The sequence below is a fragment of the Podarcis filfolensis genome (assembly GCF_964270895.1).
Source record: "Podarcis filfolensis genome assembly, chromosome: 4".
In the NCBI taxonomy this organism is placed as follows: Eukaryota; Metazoa; Chordata; class Lepidosauria; order Squamata; family Lacertidae; genus Podarcis; species Podarcis filfolensis.
In genome coordinates this window covers 4,475,341-4,491,423 of record NC_139607.1, presented here as the reverse complement: position 1 = coordinate 4,491,423, position 16,083 = coordinate 4,475,341, and the positions used below count along the sequence as shown (strand labels likewise).

The window sequence follows — 16,083 nt, the reverse complement described above, 5'->3', positions numbered from 1 at the left end:
GATCTTGTTCCTCCACACTGTCTTTCGGTGGTGCCCGGAAGTCAGTTCTGTCCCCAGGCGGGGGGACAGATAGTCATAACCAATGCCTAAGCAACCACTCACAATTTGTATGTTTAATAAAGTTGTGGCCAAAACTATGCCAAAAACCTTAAACAAAAATTTATGAGTGATGTGTGAGTTATTGGGGTAGGGGTGTTTTGGGGGACCTCAGCACGCAAAGCGTGTTCTCACTAAAGGAGAGCACGTGTTGCGGATGGGGCCTAGCAAGACACCCCATAGTTGCCAGGCAGTATAAGATAGAGGGGCCTGGCAAGGATTGGCTGTTTGAGTTGCTGGGATAAAATTGATGTTGCCAATTTGGGGGTGGGAACAGGCTATTTAAACAAGGTTCACAGCAAGCTGCTTTCTCTTTCAATGTGGGAACCGGATCGCCCGCCCGCCCTCCCTTTTGGGCTTGTGCTTTGACCTTGCTATGCCTATCATGGGGTCGTCCGTCTTGGTGCGGGGGCCTGGTAGGAATTTTTCCATTTGGCTGATTAGTGTGTGCCATTTGGTTTTTGCCTACTGCGTAGCAAATCGTCACAACTTGTAAGGTTGGCGGTTAGGCATTGGTTTAAATTGGTTGGTGGAGGGGTATGGATTGGCTGTGCCTGCCCCTCCAATGCTGCTGCTGCATGGGAATTCTGTTAAAGGAATTCAGGGGCTTACCATCCTCTCGTCCAAACCCTTGGTGCAGGGTGCGGGCCGCGTAAGCTCCTGGGAGCATGCGGGGAGAAGCTGAGGGTCTGTGTCGCAGCTCCAGTTATCCCTGATCTTGTTCCTCCACACTGTCTTTCGGTGGTGCCCGGAAGTCAGTTCTGTCCCCAGGCGGGGGGACAGATAGTCATAACCAATGCCTAAGCAACCACTCACAATTTGTATGTTTAATAAAGTTGTGGCCAAAACTATGCCAAAAACCTTAAACAAAAATTTATGAGTGATGTGTGAGTTATTGGGGTAGGGGTGTTTTGGGGGACCTCAGCACGCAACTCCATTAGAAGAAACCCCTAACAAGTGTCCTTCATGGATTTATGCATGTGTGTGTATATAAATACACAAGGACAAAAGCCTTAGTTTTATGTTGATATATTTCTGTTAGGGGAGATGGAGGAAGAGTTTGCTTAAAATTGTTTTATACATGGAACCCAGCCATTCTGACCCAACTAAGCTTTGGATCAATTAGAAGGCCTCTTTTCTCAAGGGCCTGCTTAGGTCCAAGACTATCATGCATTGTCATATTGCCATTGTTTTGAATGAAAGAGCCCCTTGCTGTATTGTGTTTCTGCTGCATAAGTGATTTTATATAGTTATCAGCATTGTTGCAGGGGTCTGTTTATATGTTTTTTGCTTTAAGAAACCTGTAGTGTATAGGCATATAATATCCATGTAATATCATATGTATAATGATGCATGTAATATGTGAAAAACGTTTGTAGGTTTAACAGAACCAGGAGGAAAATAATTTGCTTCCCATTGACATCAAGGAGAAGGATGGCCCAGTATACCTGAAGGAGCATCTTCACCCCCTTTGTTCAGCCCAGACACGGAGGTCCTCTTCTGAGGGTCTTTTGCTGGTTCCCCCACTGTGAGAAGCGAAGTTATAGGGAACCAGGCAGAGGGCCTTCTTGGTAGTAGCACCCTCCTTTCAGATGTCAAGGAAATACACAACTATCTGGCTTTTAGAAGACATCTAAAGGCAGCCCTGTTTAGGGAAGTTTTTATGTTTGATGTTTTATCGTGTTTTTACTATTCTGCTGGGAGCTGCCCAGAGTGGCTGGGGAATAAATAATGCAATTATTATTATTATTATTATTATTATTATTATTATTACTACTACTACTACTACTACTACTACTACTACTACTGAAATCCATGTGGACAAGTTTGACATCAAGACATCAAGGGGAAAAATCTATGCCTTGTAGTGAGTGGTTAAGCTTTGAATCAGGAATCAGGAAACTCCTTTATCATGTGTGCACTAAGGGGGAAATCCCCCCCCCCCATTGCAGAAATTTGGAGACTGCATTCCATTATACCAATCTCAGTTAGAATACTTCACATGACCAATATTGTCTTCTAAAAACTGTTGCAAGAAGGGAGGAGAGACAAAAACCAGTAATAAAACCAAGACTTGATGTAGGTTGTCCATTACCCCCTCCCCACTCTAAAATAGCTGCTTATTTCTTCACAATTACTGATAAAAGTTCCATTCTCTTAATAACATGCATATTGGATTTGCAGGCTCTCACATTAAGTGTTTTGTGTAATGTAAATGTAGTTGGAAAGCAGTTAACAGAAGTAATAACTATAAAACAGAATGAAATAAAAAGAATAATGCCCAAGCAGCCTTCCTCACTTCGTCTTCTGAAACTCTCATCCTGCAGATATGTGCAAACTAAATCATTTCAGTTGCCAAAAGATGGGGCTATTTTGTGCTCCATTGCTATGGCCAACATTAGTGCAGCAGACATTGCATATTCTCTTGCTATGTGTCTGCATCATATAGGGTGGGCCAAAGTTTGGGTGTGATGCACAATTCTTTTCTAATTCTTTGGGCTATTATTGTCATTGGTTGCCACCCTTGGCAGTTTCTTGCACCCATACAAAGCACTGACATGCATTTCTACCTCATCGTGAAAACACTCCTGGAAAGGTGGGTGTATGTTTTTTGGTGACATGGAATGTTTATTGTGTAGTGTAATGGCTTTCAGGATTGTATAGGAAAAGACTGCACATTCTTCTTTCAGTGTGATATATTTTTGTTGGACAAACTCCCTTTGGAGTTAAAATTTGAGGGTTTGTCAAGCCCTTGCAGATTAGCAGTGTTGCAAGGCAATTTCATTTCTCAGTGGTAAGAAGAATCTCCATTTCAAATATCATTGATTTACATTAACTTTGTGCAAAATAAACAAAAATAAATGGCAAGGGTTTAACAGTACAAATTGATGGCAGGCAGTGGAATTATTATTATTATTATTATTTTATTATTATTATTATTATTATTATTATTATTATTTTATTAATTGAATTACTATTATTAATTGAATTTATATACTGCCCTATACCCAGAGGTCTCAGGGCACACACCCAGGGAACAAAATCAAAATATGAAACAACAAAATATATAATCAAAATAAAAACAACCCAATACCCCCCCCCACAAAAAAACACACATTTAAAAGGGCATAGGATGTCAATCAAATCAACCAAAGGCCTGGTTAAAAAGGAACATTTTTGCCTGGCGCCTAAAGGTGTATAATGAAGAAGCCAGGCAAACTTCCCTGGGGAAGTTCCCATTCCATGGATGGGGAGCCACTGCAGAGAAGGCCCTGTTCTTGTGTTGCCACCCTCTGGACTTCTTGAGGAGGAAGCACATGAAGGGGGGTTCAGAAGAAGATCTCAGGGTCCAGGTAGATTAATATGGAAAGAGGTAGTCCTTCAGGTATTGTGGTCCTGAGCATCAAGCCTATTGACATCAAGCCTATTTCTGTAAATTCCCAATCCTGTGTTTCCCACCTTCAATAAAATGAAATAATAATGGAGGCAGAGGGAGACAAAACTACAACTGATTTTGTGCAACAGGACTTTAGTATCCAGCGCTACCCACCCTTGAGAACTATAGAGCATACTGAGTGATCACATGTTATTAAGAAGTAATAATAACAATTTATAATTTATACAGTGAAATAAACATACACAACATTTTTAGAGCTAAAAAAAAGTTAGATCAATGCCTCAAAGTGTTGGCAGTATAAATTTTGAATGTGGAAGGAGAAGGGAGGAGCTGGAAAGAAAAAGGAAACAATCCCACTGAAAAAAAGAGAGGAAATGGTAGTACGAGATTAATCTGGACAAAAATAGCTAAGCTTTAGCCCTCTTCAAGTGTCCCTCCTCAGGTGAGGAGGAGAGCAGGTCATGTTTCCTAGTCCTGCCTCATCCATCCCCCCCACCCCATCACCATGACCTAAAATCATAGAATTGCAGAGTTGGTAGGGATCCCAAGGGTCATCAAGTCCAACCCCCTGCAATGCAGGAATCTCAACTATGACACTTGGTCACCCAATGAAGCAGAGTCCACCACCTTCCAAGGGAGTCCGTTCCACTGTTGAACAGCTCTTACTGTCAGAAAGTTCTTCCTGATGTTTAGTCAGAATCGCCTTTCTTGTAATTTGAAGCCATTGGTTCAGGTCCCACCCTCCAGAGCAGGAGAAAACAAGCTTGTTCTGCCTTCCATGTGACAGCCCTTGAGATATTTGAAGATGGCTATCATATCTCCTTTCCATCTCCTCTTATCCAGGCTAAACATACCCAGCTTCCTCAACCATTCCTCATAAGGCTTGGTTTCCAGACCTTTGAGCATCTTGCTTGTCCATCTCTGCATATGTTCCAGCTTGACAATAACCTCCTTAAATGGTGCCCAGGATTGGACACAGGTGTGGTCTCACCAAGGCAGAATAGAGCAATACTATGACTTTCACTGATGTGGACATTGCTTCTGTTGATGCAGCGTAGAAGTGCATTAGCTTTTTTACACTGTTGCCTCATGTTAAGCTTTTGGTCTACTAAGACCCCTATATCTTTTTCACATGTACTACTGGCAAGCCAGGTTTCCCCATCTTATATTTGTGCATCTGGTTCTTCTTGCCTAAGTGCACAACCTTACATTTGTCCCTATTGAAATTCAGTTTGTTAGTTTGGGCCCAGTCCTCCAATCTGTTGAGGTCCTCTTTAATCCAGATTCTGTCTTCTGCAAAAATAGCTACCCCTCCCAGTTTGGTGTCATCTGCAAATTGGATGAGCATTCCCTCAATTCAAGTCATTTATAAAGACATTTAACAACTATGAGCCCAGGATGGAACCCTGTGGCCCCCCACTTGTCAGTTTTTCCAGGGTGATGAGGAATCCTTAGTGTGCACACTTTGGGATCTGTCAGTGAACCAGCTACAAATCCAACTACAGTCATACCTCGGCTTAAATATTTTTGGGTTGCGCTCCACTGCGACCCGGAAGTAACAAAGCACGTTACTTCCAGGTTTTGCTGCTCGCGCATGTGCAGTCGCTCAAAATGACATCAATCGCATGCACGGAAGCGGCGAAATGCAGCACACGCAGATGCGAAGTCACGTCTTACGTTCGCTTCAGGATGTGAACGGGGCTCTGGAACGGATCCTGTTCGCATCCAGAGGTACCACTGTAACAGTTACCTTGTCAGGCCCACACTTTACCAGCTTCTCTGCAAGAATATCAGGGGGAACTTTGTCAAAAGCCTTACTGAAATCAATACAAACTACATCCACAGGATTCTCCTGATCCACCAAGCTTGTCACTCTATCAAAAAGAAGAAGAAGAAGAAGAAGAAGAAGAAGAAGAAGAAGAAGAAGAGGAGGAAGAAAAAGGAATGAGATTTGTCTGGCATGACTTGTTTTCAAATCCATTCTGGCCCTTAGTAATTAGAGCACCCTTTTCTAAGTGCTCATGGACTGACTGTTTAATTATAGACCTTTCCTGGTATTGATGTCAAGTTGACTGGCTGGTAACAACCTGGATCTTCTCTCCCTCCCTTTTTGAAGATGGAGGAAACATTTACCTGCTTCCAGTCTGCAGGGACTTCACCTATTCTCCAATATTTCTCAAATATGTGAACATTTTGGTTTTCTTTTGCTTTAGCCTACACGTGCACGCCTTGTTTTTAGTGCATTATGATGCCTCTGGTTCATATGTTGGGGTGGCTTCAGCTGTCTCACATGACACTTTTCTTTGGAGCACCACACCGTAAAAAGAAGTCTATTCTTTTAAAGGGAGGTTGGGGTCAGCAGCAGATTGCAATACTTTACCTGCAACCCAGCTGCTCCCAATGAGCCTAGTTTCACCAGAATTGGACATAGAGTGGTACCTTGGTTTATGAACTTAATCCGTTCTGGAAGTCCATTCTTAAAGCAAAGCATTCTTAAATCACGGTGTGCTTTCCCATAGCAGCGGGGGACTCACTTTACAAATGGAACACACTCAAAAGGAAGTGAAACTTGTTCTGCTTCCAAGGCAAAGTTCACAAACCAAAACACCTACTTCTGGGTTTGCAGCGTTCTTAATCCAAGTTGTTCATAAACTAAGCTGTTCTTAAACCAAGGTACCACTGTACTGATTTTCCCTGAGATCAGATACAATATAATGGAAATTCCCCTTCTGTGACAATGCATGCATAGGATATCAAATGTTTTAAATCAACAGCATCATTAGCTGAGACCTTTAGCAATCAAGCAGCAGCAGCTTACTTTAAAATGTCACACTTTGCAATAAAATAATTTTATTGACAGAATTCTGAAAAAAATGTAGGAAATGTGAGTGATGGATGAGGAACTAACATTTTGATGCACTTCATCACATGTAATTAAACACAGATAATCAGATTTATTCCCCCCACAAGCAACAAAGTGTTGCCTGTGAGTCATGCAGTCCATCAATCAGGAAAAATGGCTAACTTCCCATTTTAATTAAGTACATGATCTAATGATATTTTCCTCTCAAATAGAAAATATATATTTCATAATAATTGCCTCACATTTGCAGGAAAAGAGCAAAACAACCATATAGGGCAATCACTTGTGTTATTTAGATGTAATTTTACCTTTTGGGGAAATATATCAAATGTGTTTCTTACTGAAAGCACCACAGTTAAGTAGAGCATAGCAACCCTTTTGGGAAAAAATATAGAATTAAGCAGAAGAAACAAAGTATTAAACAAATGCAAACACTAACATGAAGTAAATGAGTACTTTTACAAATCTCCAAAGAAAACCACTAGGGGGAGACATTTTAAATGAGAGGTTATCCTGAAACCAAGGAAGGATTGTAGAAAATAATACATCTCTCTCTCTCTCTCTCTCTCTCTCTCTCTCTCTCTCACTCACACACACACACACACACACACACACGGGAAAGGGCGGTCTGAGAGCATTACACTGCAGACACTCTTAAGAGAAAATGTCTTAGAGTGGGAAAATGACTCTCAGAGAAAATTAAATTTCTGCATTGGAATAGGCTCAAATATCAAGCTGCTCCCATGACACCACTAATACACAAATAAGCAACAAACAGAGCAAAACTTTACTCGGATGTAAACCTCACTGAGTGCAATGGGGGCTTGCTTCGAGGTAAATGTGTGCAGGACTACAGCTTAATTAAGCTCCTGTGTTAACTTGCCAGAAAAGTACCAGTTTTAATGTATGCGGATGACGCTGTTCTTCTCTCTCAAACCAAAGTGGGTTTGAAACGTGCCTTAGGAAAGTTTAGTGACCAATGTAACACTGAACTGTTAACAATTAACTTTGCCAAAACCAAAATTGTACATTTTAACCGCTCCTTCAGGAAAGATAATTGGAGTGTAAAGGGAAACGCCATTGAACAGACTAAGACCTTCCAATACTTAGGCATTACTTTCTCTTATAATGCCAAATTGTCAACACACCTGACCACATCAGCTATATCAGCAGGAAGAAGTGCAAATGCCATCCTTAGATTATTCAGAAGGAAAGGAGCTGGCTTCCTCCCGATGGCCCTAAAAGTTTTTCAGGCAAAATCTTTAGCCCAACTCTTGTATGGCTCTCAAATTAGCCCCTCTGCCAACCTTAAGACCCTTGAAACAGTACAATCAAAATTCTTAAGATCATTATTTGCTACCCCAAAGTGTACACCTAATGCAGTCTTAAGGCAAGAGTCAGGACTGCCCAGAGTGGAATTAAAAGTCTGGGAGCAAGCAATATCCCTCTGGCTGAAAATCCATTACAATCCTAAGGGACTGTTACCTTGCTTCCTGGCTGCAGCTCCCTATCCTCCTTGGCTTATGCAAATAACTAATAAGATCAAACAAATTGGCCTAAACCCTGAAAATCTTTTTATTGAAACTCCGAACAAGGCAAAAGCAATTATCACTCAGAGACTTTACGATGTTGAATTACAACAAGAAGACGCCCTACTCCAGGAGACGTATAGATGCTTAAAAGCTTGGCCTAATTTTGCAGCTGCCCCTTACTTAACTAACATCACTAACGAAGCTTATAGATGGGCTTTCTCTAGAGCCCGCTTTGAGACAATGCCCTCAGCAGTGCTGTACGGCAAATTCACGCGGGTACCAATGCATGCGCGTCTCTGCCCCTGTATGTCTAATAAGGTAGAATCTGTCACACACATCCTTCTATTTTGCGAATTTTACAGTGAAGAACGAGTTCAACTTATTTTGCCGCTTTTATCAAAATTTATACCCCTACAACATTATTTGGAATCCTCCCCTGAAATTCTACGAAAATACCTTCTGGAAGATTCCTCAAGCTCAATATCATATGAGGTGGCCAAATTTTGCACTTTAGTAATCAGGAAGCGTAAATCTCCTCTGTTGAATGGCACACTGCAAAGTTCCCTTGTGTAATCTTTTTTTTTTCTTTTCTGATGTTGTTGTTGATTTCTTTTTGTTTGATCTTGTGGTGTTTAGTGTCACTGGCTTTTGCCGCAATAAAACTTGAACTTGAACCTCGTTAACTTGCCAGGTTGCAGCTTTGTTCATTTTCCTCACATCGAGAGTTTCAAACTAGCTCACAATGTTGTCAAACCATATTAAAACATTCAAATGCCTTCTTCAGCAAAATATCATCTTGCTGCTGCATTTCTAAAAGGCATATTCTATTGTAGTTTGCTGTTGAAAACAAATAGTTATACTTGTTTTGATTTAAACGCCAGAAGCTTTGAATGTAGTGAAGCTTCAGCAAGTCCTTTGTTTTGTGAAATATTTACTTCATTATATCTATTACTGGTTTGCAGGGAACATATGTTAATTTTTTAAACAATAATTATTAGGGAGTATCAGAGGTGACACATTTTAATGTAGCCAAACATACTCACTGCATTACACTAACTGAAGGAAACATCGTCCCACATTAACTCTACATCTTTCCCTAAATCCTATGGATTCTGTGTGGTGTTCAAGAATGGATAAGAATGCTTTGCACACCAAGATTTAAATGTATTTCCTAAATACTAGGAAGCATGCAACAGCTTGTTTTGCCAATTAACACTGCGGGTTTTTCAAAGGATATTTGGTAGACAGTATATGAGGGACAAGTTATTTTTATTTGAACAGAATATGAAAACCTCCTCAAACAGTAACAATCTCCCCCTTTAAACAGTAAACTTTCTTAAACGGCAATAAAGATCTCACACCGATAAATAACTGCAAAGGAACAATTCCAAAGAAACAATTCCCCCAGCAGACCTTCACCCACATCCAACACCAGATCTAGCCCTAGGGAGCCTCAGCAGTGTTTGGTCCATCCTCGTCCTCCTTGACTGCGTTGCCCTGCACCATTGGTACCAATTAGGGCTCCCAATCTGGGCAATGCAGCTCCAAGGGCAAGAGTGCTCCTGCGGGGACTCACAGGAAGGGTTGACTTCGCGAGGCCAACCCGACACCTCACTTTTCTTGCGCATTTTCCACTATACAGCTCCCTTTCAAACACAGAGCTTTGGTATAAGTGAGCATAGAGTAGGCTTTTAATCTATTGTGTATTTATATATTCAATTAAATATATTAATTATTTATATTAAATAATATTAACTATCTTGCAGTCACCTGTGGGTTCTGTGTTGAGGTACCCTTGCAGCCTACTTAGTCTGAGAAGTTGGACTGCCCTGTGTTGGAGGTTGATAGACATCGTCCATACTAGAGGGTTCAGGGTGGCCAAATAATTTGTAGGTACTTGCATGCACACCTTATGTAACATAGTTCTATCATTAAAAGTTATTAGGTACACATCCAAAACAATAACAATAACGTGCATGCAAGGGCATCATTTGACCATAGTTCAAAGAGTTTTGAACATACTTTTAAACAACAGGATCAAACAAAGCTGCGTGTTTTCTAAATAGAAATCTCTAGCATTTTTTTAACACCTCTTACTATTTGGCTTTTTTTGGGTGTCTAAATTTCTTGGGCATAAATTCCCTCTGATAGAAAGGATTTCACATTTTGGAGATGATCATGGCAATGGAAGTGTAACAAAGACATGTTTTTGTATGAACTTCTCTGACAGATGTTATACTTCTAAAATTTCAGCTTCAGATAAAAGGATGTAAGCTTTTAAGAAACACAAAGAATTCACTTTTCAGCTGCTCTCCTTTTTACAGACTGGAGTGCAAGAGACAGAAATGAGAGATAAAAACAAAATAGGGATGGCTTCTCCCTGCTATGATCGGTCCCAGTTTCCAGTGCATGTACATTAGAACCTAGAAACACCCATTAGTTTCTACAATATGTCTTCTCTGTCTGTAGAAAATGGAGAGTTCCCTTCTGCTCTGAATGCTTTGCTTCCACTGGAAATGTTTTTCTGATCTCTTTTAAAGTGCTGTATTAAGATTTAGGTAGCAAAGTGGCAGGGGCAGTACTTTCCAATGGGCTTTATGGATATATGTAACACCCAAATCAAGAGCTAAATGTCACATCCTGACTTTTAACTGAGAGTTATAAAAACACCCCATTTCCAGACTTCTCTGGTCACTGACGTTCCTTTCGAAATATATGCTCCAAATTTCAGCTTCCTATCCATTGTGGGTATAACATAACCATTTGAGGGTACACTTTTTACCTAATTTGGGGGGGGGGAGTTGTAGAAATGTCCATTCTGAGCTTTCTTAATTCACACATTGTCTTTAGAGCAAAGAATTTGACAGGGCAAATGTGCTCTATGAAGGTTAAATTGAAAGATTAGGCAAATATGTTGGAAGCAGCACTGACTATCTGCTCCTTGGCTCACAAAGCAGAACTGATCTTCCTGTCTCCCTGCCAATATATAGACAGTGGCATCAGTCTGAGGGAAGGAGTAAGGATGTACTCCATGTAATTCCCAGAAACTGTTTCTATGACATGCAATGAGCACTTGGAAATCCCAGGAACACCCCTTTCTCTAGAAAGAGGAAGGGCAGATCCAGACCATACATTCATGCCACTCCCAACACACATTTCAATATGCATTTTAATGGCATGCATCTGCCTGAAGTGCACCAATGTTGTGTAGGTGTTAGTTTGTTATCGCCCTAAATCTATTTATTATTTTCATTGCATCCTACACTTTGTCCCCACCGGAGTAGAAATCATATATCAAACAGATGGAAACCATTTAATCTGAGCAGGCTGAAAGCAAAGAGTAAGGTTACCGTAACTTCCGTCATGGAGCTTCAGTATGCTGATGACAACATAGTGTGTGCACGCTCAGAGGATGACCTCCAAACCATCATAAATATCTTTGCAGAAGCTTACAAAAAGCTTGGCCTATTGCTCAACATCCAAAAAACCAAAGTGCTGCACCAACAAGCACAAAGCAACCCCTCTGCAATGCCACAAATCCAACTCAATGGTGTAATGTTGGAAAATGTCAATTACTTCTCCTACCTGGTCAGTTACCTTTCCACAAGGGCTGACATTGATGCCAAATTCCAGCATTGCCTGAGCTCTGCGAGTGCAGCTTTCTCCCGACTGAAGTGCAGAGTGTTTGAGATCCGGGACATTCACAGGGAAACCAAAATGCTTGTTTACAAAGCTATTGTACTACTAACCTTACTGTATGCTTGTGAAATGTGGACCACGTATAAATGCCATCTCCTCAACAGATTCCATCAATGGTGTGTCCGAAAATTTTTACACATCACTTGGCAAGACAGGCGAACTGGAAGAAGCAAAGATCACCAGTGTCGAAGCAATGATTCTTCAATTGATTCTTCGTTGGACTGGTTATGTTGTACTGATGCCTGATTATCATTTCCAAAGTAGCTACTCTATTCCAAACTTAAAAGTGGAAGCTGTAATGCTGGTGGTCAACAAAAGAGGTTTAACACTCTCTCAACGCAAATCTTAAAAATGTAGTATAAACACTGACAACTGGGGAACACTGGCCTGCAAGCACTCCAATTGGAGAACAGCCTTTACCAAAGGTGTCATGGACTTTGAAGACACTCGAACTCAGGACGCAAGGGAGAAACGTGCTAAGAGGAAGGCACTCTTGACAAATTCACACTGTGATCAACTCCCACCCAGAAACCTGTGTCCCCACTGTGGAAGGACATGTGGATCCAGAATTGGCCTTCACAGTCACTTACGGACTAACTGTTAAGACCATGTTCATGGAAAATCTTACTCATTGACGAGTGATCACCAAAGAAAGAAGAAGTTTCTCGGCCTGGGAAGGTCGAGGTTCAAATATCTCAGTTCAAATCCCCACATAGTCATCAAGCTAACTGAGTAACCTTGGGCCAGTAACACTCTCTCAGCCTAACCTATGTCACAGGATTATTGTGAAGTAGGAGACACACACACACACCACCTTGAATGTCTTCAAAAGTGGGATATAAATGTAACAAATAAGGCAGTTTACGTTTTGCCTGACTGGGAAAAAGAAAAGAGGGATTGCAGTGGTACCTCGGGTTACATACGCTTCAGGTTACATACGCTTCAGGTTACAGACTCCGCTAACCCAGAAATAGTGCTTCAGGTTAAGAACTTTGCTTCAGGATGAGAACAGAAATCGTGCTCCAGCGGTGCAGCGGCAGCAGGAGGCCCCATTAGCTAAAGTGGTGCTTCAGGTTAAGAACAGTTTCAGGTTAAGAACAGACCTCCAGAACGAATTAAGTACTTAACCCGAAGTACCACTGTCGTAGGCTCTCCCACAATTTCAAAGATAAAACTTTTTCATTTGCTCACAAAAACCATACATTCTGTTATGTATTGTTATGTATTCTGAGACCTCCGGGTATAGGGCGGTATATAAATTCAATAAAATAAAATAGAAAGTCAGTTGAGACAAATTATTATGAAGGAATATGTTTACAATATATCTAATTTTGAGAGTTCAAAGTGTGTATCTAGTTTTATTGTGGAGCAGGGAGGAGAACTATGCAATCTACCCTGTGCCCCAGTTGTCAAAATTCTGGAACTATAATGTTCTAAAGAAAACCTATGTGAAAAAGTACAGAAATGTAACTGGATTGTATCTGAATTGCCTGTGTATGAGAGGAGGGATTGCAGTGTGCAGTACCAGATGGTGAGAGCTGAGGTAGCTTGCCGTAGAATACTATACACAATTCCCAGGCACTCCAGTATGGAGAATCACACATTCCCAACACGGAGAGAATGTGACAGAGGATGCTGTCAAACATCTGACAAACACAACCAAGATTAGAGCTCCAAGCAGGAGTATAAACAATGCTCAAACAAGAACATATTTGAATCAGCTCCTTCCATTCAGTGACTCTCTCTGTTCACCTTTTCCTCTTCTATTGGTAGGGCTGAGTCTCCCCCTCCCCCGGTTGTAATTTGCCTTTATGTTTATTTGCTGAAGTTCACCTAAAGCCAAATTCCAAAGCAAATTTGCAACTTCTGGCAAAACATGCAAGGATTTCAGAGGGAAATGGGAAGAGTTTTGATATTACGAGTGGAATTCCATGGGGAAACTGGACTCCTGATGAGAGGTTTTCAAGTTTGTCAGTCCACAAAGTCTTCTTGAATTAATGCCAGTGCTTTTTGACCTCAAGACAAAATAAAAACTGTAGAGGAAAAAGTCATACAAAATACCTGTACCACTTGGCATTTATGGACGAACCTGCCTAACTTGAACTTTACTAAACGATACAAAAACTGAATTATAGCCATTCTTCATCATTTGTATTTCTCCATATTTTGCAATGCAGTTCTCAAACCAAGTAATGCATACAAAAATGCATACACTGGGGTAAAGTATGCATGAAAATGCTTATCAGAGAATTGTAGCATTGGAAGGGACCCCAAGGGGAATCTAGTTCAATCTCCTACAATGCAGGAATGAAAGCATCCATGACAGACGGCCATCCAACCTCTGCTTAAAAATCTCCAAGGAATGAGAGTCCGCAACCTCCCAAGGGAGTTTGTTCCACTGTCAAACAGCTCTTAAAGCCAGAAAGATCTTTCTGATATATTTGTATAAAATATTGGGGGAAACTGCTACAGAAAGTAATGTATATTGAGCAAAATTGCATACAAACACATATCTGTTAGGAGAAATTCACACAAACACACTAATGCTTTTTCATGAAGGCTCTATATATGAACCCAAACTGATGTTGGAATGTGGAGAACTGAACTTACTCATTTGCCTATCCCTACTTGTGATCAGTTAATCAAAACATAGTCCAACTGCTCATCTATGGCACTACTGGGATATGGTAAACTTCCTAGTAAACTTCCACTCACTATGGATGGACTACAAAAACAGGTGTGAAGGATGGTGATTGCTAAGCATTTAGCAGGCTGTGAACATGGCTGTGGGGTTACATTTAGGTTCGTCACCACTTTTCCAGGCCAGGCCTATTCTAAAGACGTTTATTCCTATAGTGGAACTTTGTTTTCTTTTGGTCACAGCAAACCCTCCATGGCAAATCACAAACTGATTTTGAAAAGTATCCTATATTTGAAAGGTATTTTGCAGGACAATCTCTCTTTATGAACATTCACTATGTGAAAATTCGCTTATCCAAACATTTACCTAAACCTCACTATACACACCACTGATTCATATTTTTGAACAGTGAGCATTTTTTACATCTTTCTTTGCCTTTTGCTGATTGAGAATGGAGGGTGGGGAGTGATCAGACAAATTAGAGAGCATTCTTAAATGAGTTTTCCCGTGTTCCTCTCCCCCCACTTTTATAGAGGTCAAACCGTATGGTCAGGAACAATTTTAAAAAATACCACAGGAATTGATGGAAATTGTTGTTTCATGATACAAACGCTTGCCTAATGAATGATTTCCAGGGAACACACTGTGCTCAATAAGCAGGACCTGTGTGTATGGGGAAGTTCAGGCATCATTAGCAAATGTATCAAGGAATTTATAGAACTAGGTGAACAGATTTTGGATCCTGGCACCTGTGTTTATAGTCTAAAAATATGATTCCCAAATGGCCCTTTGATGCTCTCATTTTGATGCCAGCATGTTGCTGGATTGCCCTCGATTTGCCAGTTTAAAAGTGAGTGGGAATCCTATCCTTGCAATAAGAGTCACCTGTCTAAATGGTTCACTTACATTGTGGGGAATGAAGGGAAAATCTGTAAATCTATAATTCATCTAAAGAGACAACCAAAATCCAAAGCAATGCTATGGGTGGAATTCAGTGTCACACTATTACAAACATTCCATTTGCACACGCATTTCAGCTGGCTAGAGGGAATGATTTACCTCCTCTTCCCTGTGCGCTGTTCTGTGTGCTCTCCTGTGTGACCCTCAACTGTGTGACCCTCACACCAGCCAATTTTGGGGGGACATGCGAAGGGAAGCTTTGTTGCCCAAGCAGAAGCCCCTGCACAGGGCTTAAGCTGGCAGTGTTCATTAGGTGAATCCTGTCTCTTTAAAATTAGTTTTTCTTTTGAAAAGAGACAAATATACCCCGAAGCATTTTGATTCTGCAACAGATAATCCATGAGCAAACTTACAAAACTACATTTTTCTCAATTGGGGATAATTCAGCCTTAAACAGCAGAGTTGTATATACTTCTGCAGATAAAAGAAAAAAAATTACAGCATCACAAAGAGATTATAATGCAGCCAAATGATTAAAATGCTGGCAGTGCATCTTTTTTTTAAAAAAGCAAATCAGATGCTTTATGATATCATATTCAATTTAATCACTGTTTATTTTGCATTCTAGGCTCAATAAAAGCAGAAAACATGCTTTCGTGTAAACAATTAAGAGCTTGTAGTTACACATTTTATTATTCAGGATTATTTAAACAGAGGTTCCTTTGCATAATCACCCATGCTGGGTTCCTAAAGGGGAGGGGGAGTGCCAAAGTGGGTCCCTGCAATGGTGGAGGGAGATGAAGAGAGGCAGGAAAAACCCTGATGCACACATGATAATACAGAGTTTGGGCATATGGTGGTGTAAAGCCTTGTCCACCAGAATCCCACACTCCCCCCATCCAGCTGGGAAATCTTGGTAGCAGAGAGAACATCGTACAACTAGTGCCATTTGTTC

General features: G+C 40.8%; 1 long non-coding RNA gene across 1 annotated transcript in view; it reads right to left on the bottom strand.

Moving 5' to 3' along the window:
* Positions 1 to 514: 514 nt before the first annotated feature.
* Positions 515 to 16,083, bottom strand: part of LOC310761302 — a 184,829-nt gene continuing 169,260 nt past the window's right edge. Inside the window, exon 6 of the long non-coding RNA XR_014547354.1 lies at positions 515 to 683. This is a non-coding gene — a long non-coding RNA (uncharacterized lncRNA). The remainder of the gene's footprint in view (positions 684 to 16,083) is intronic.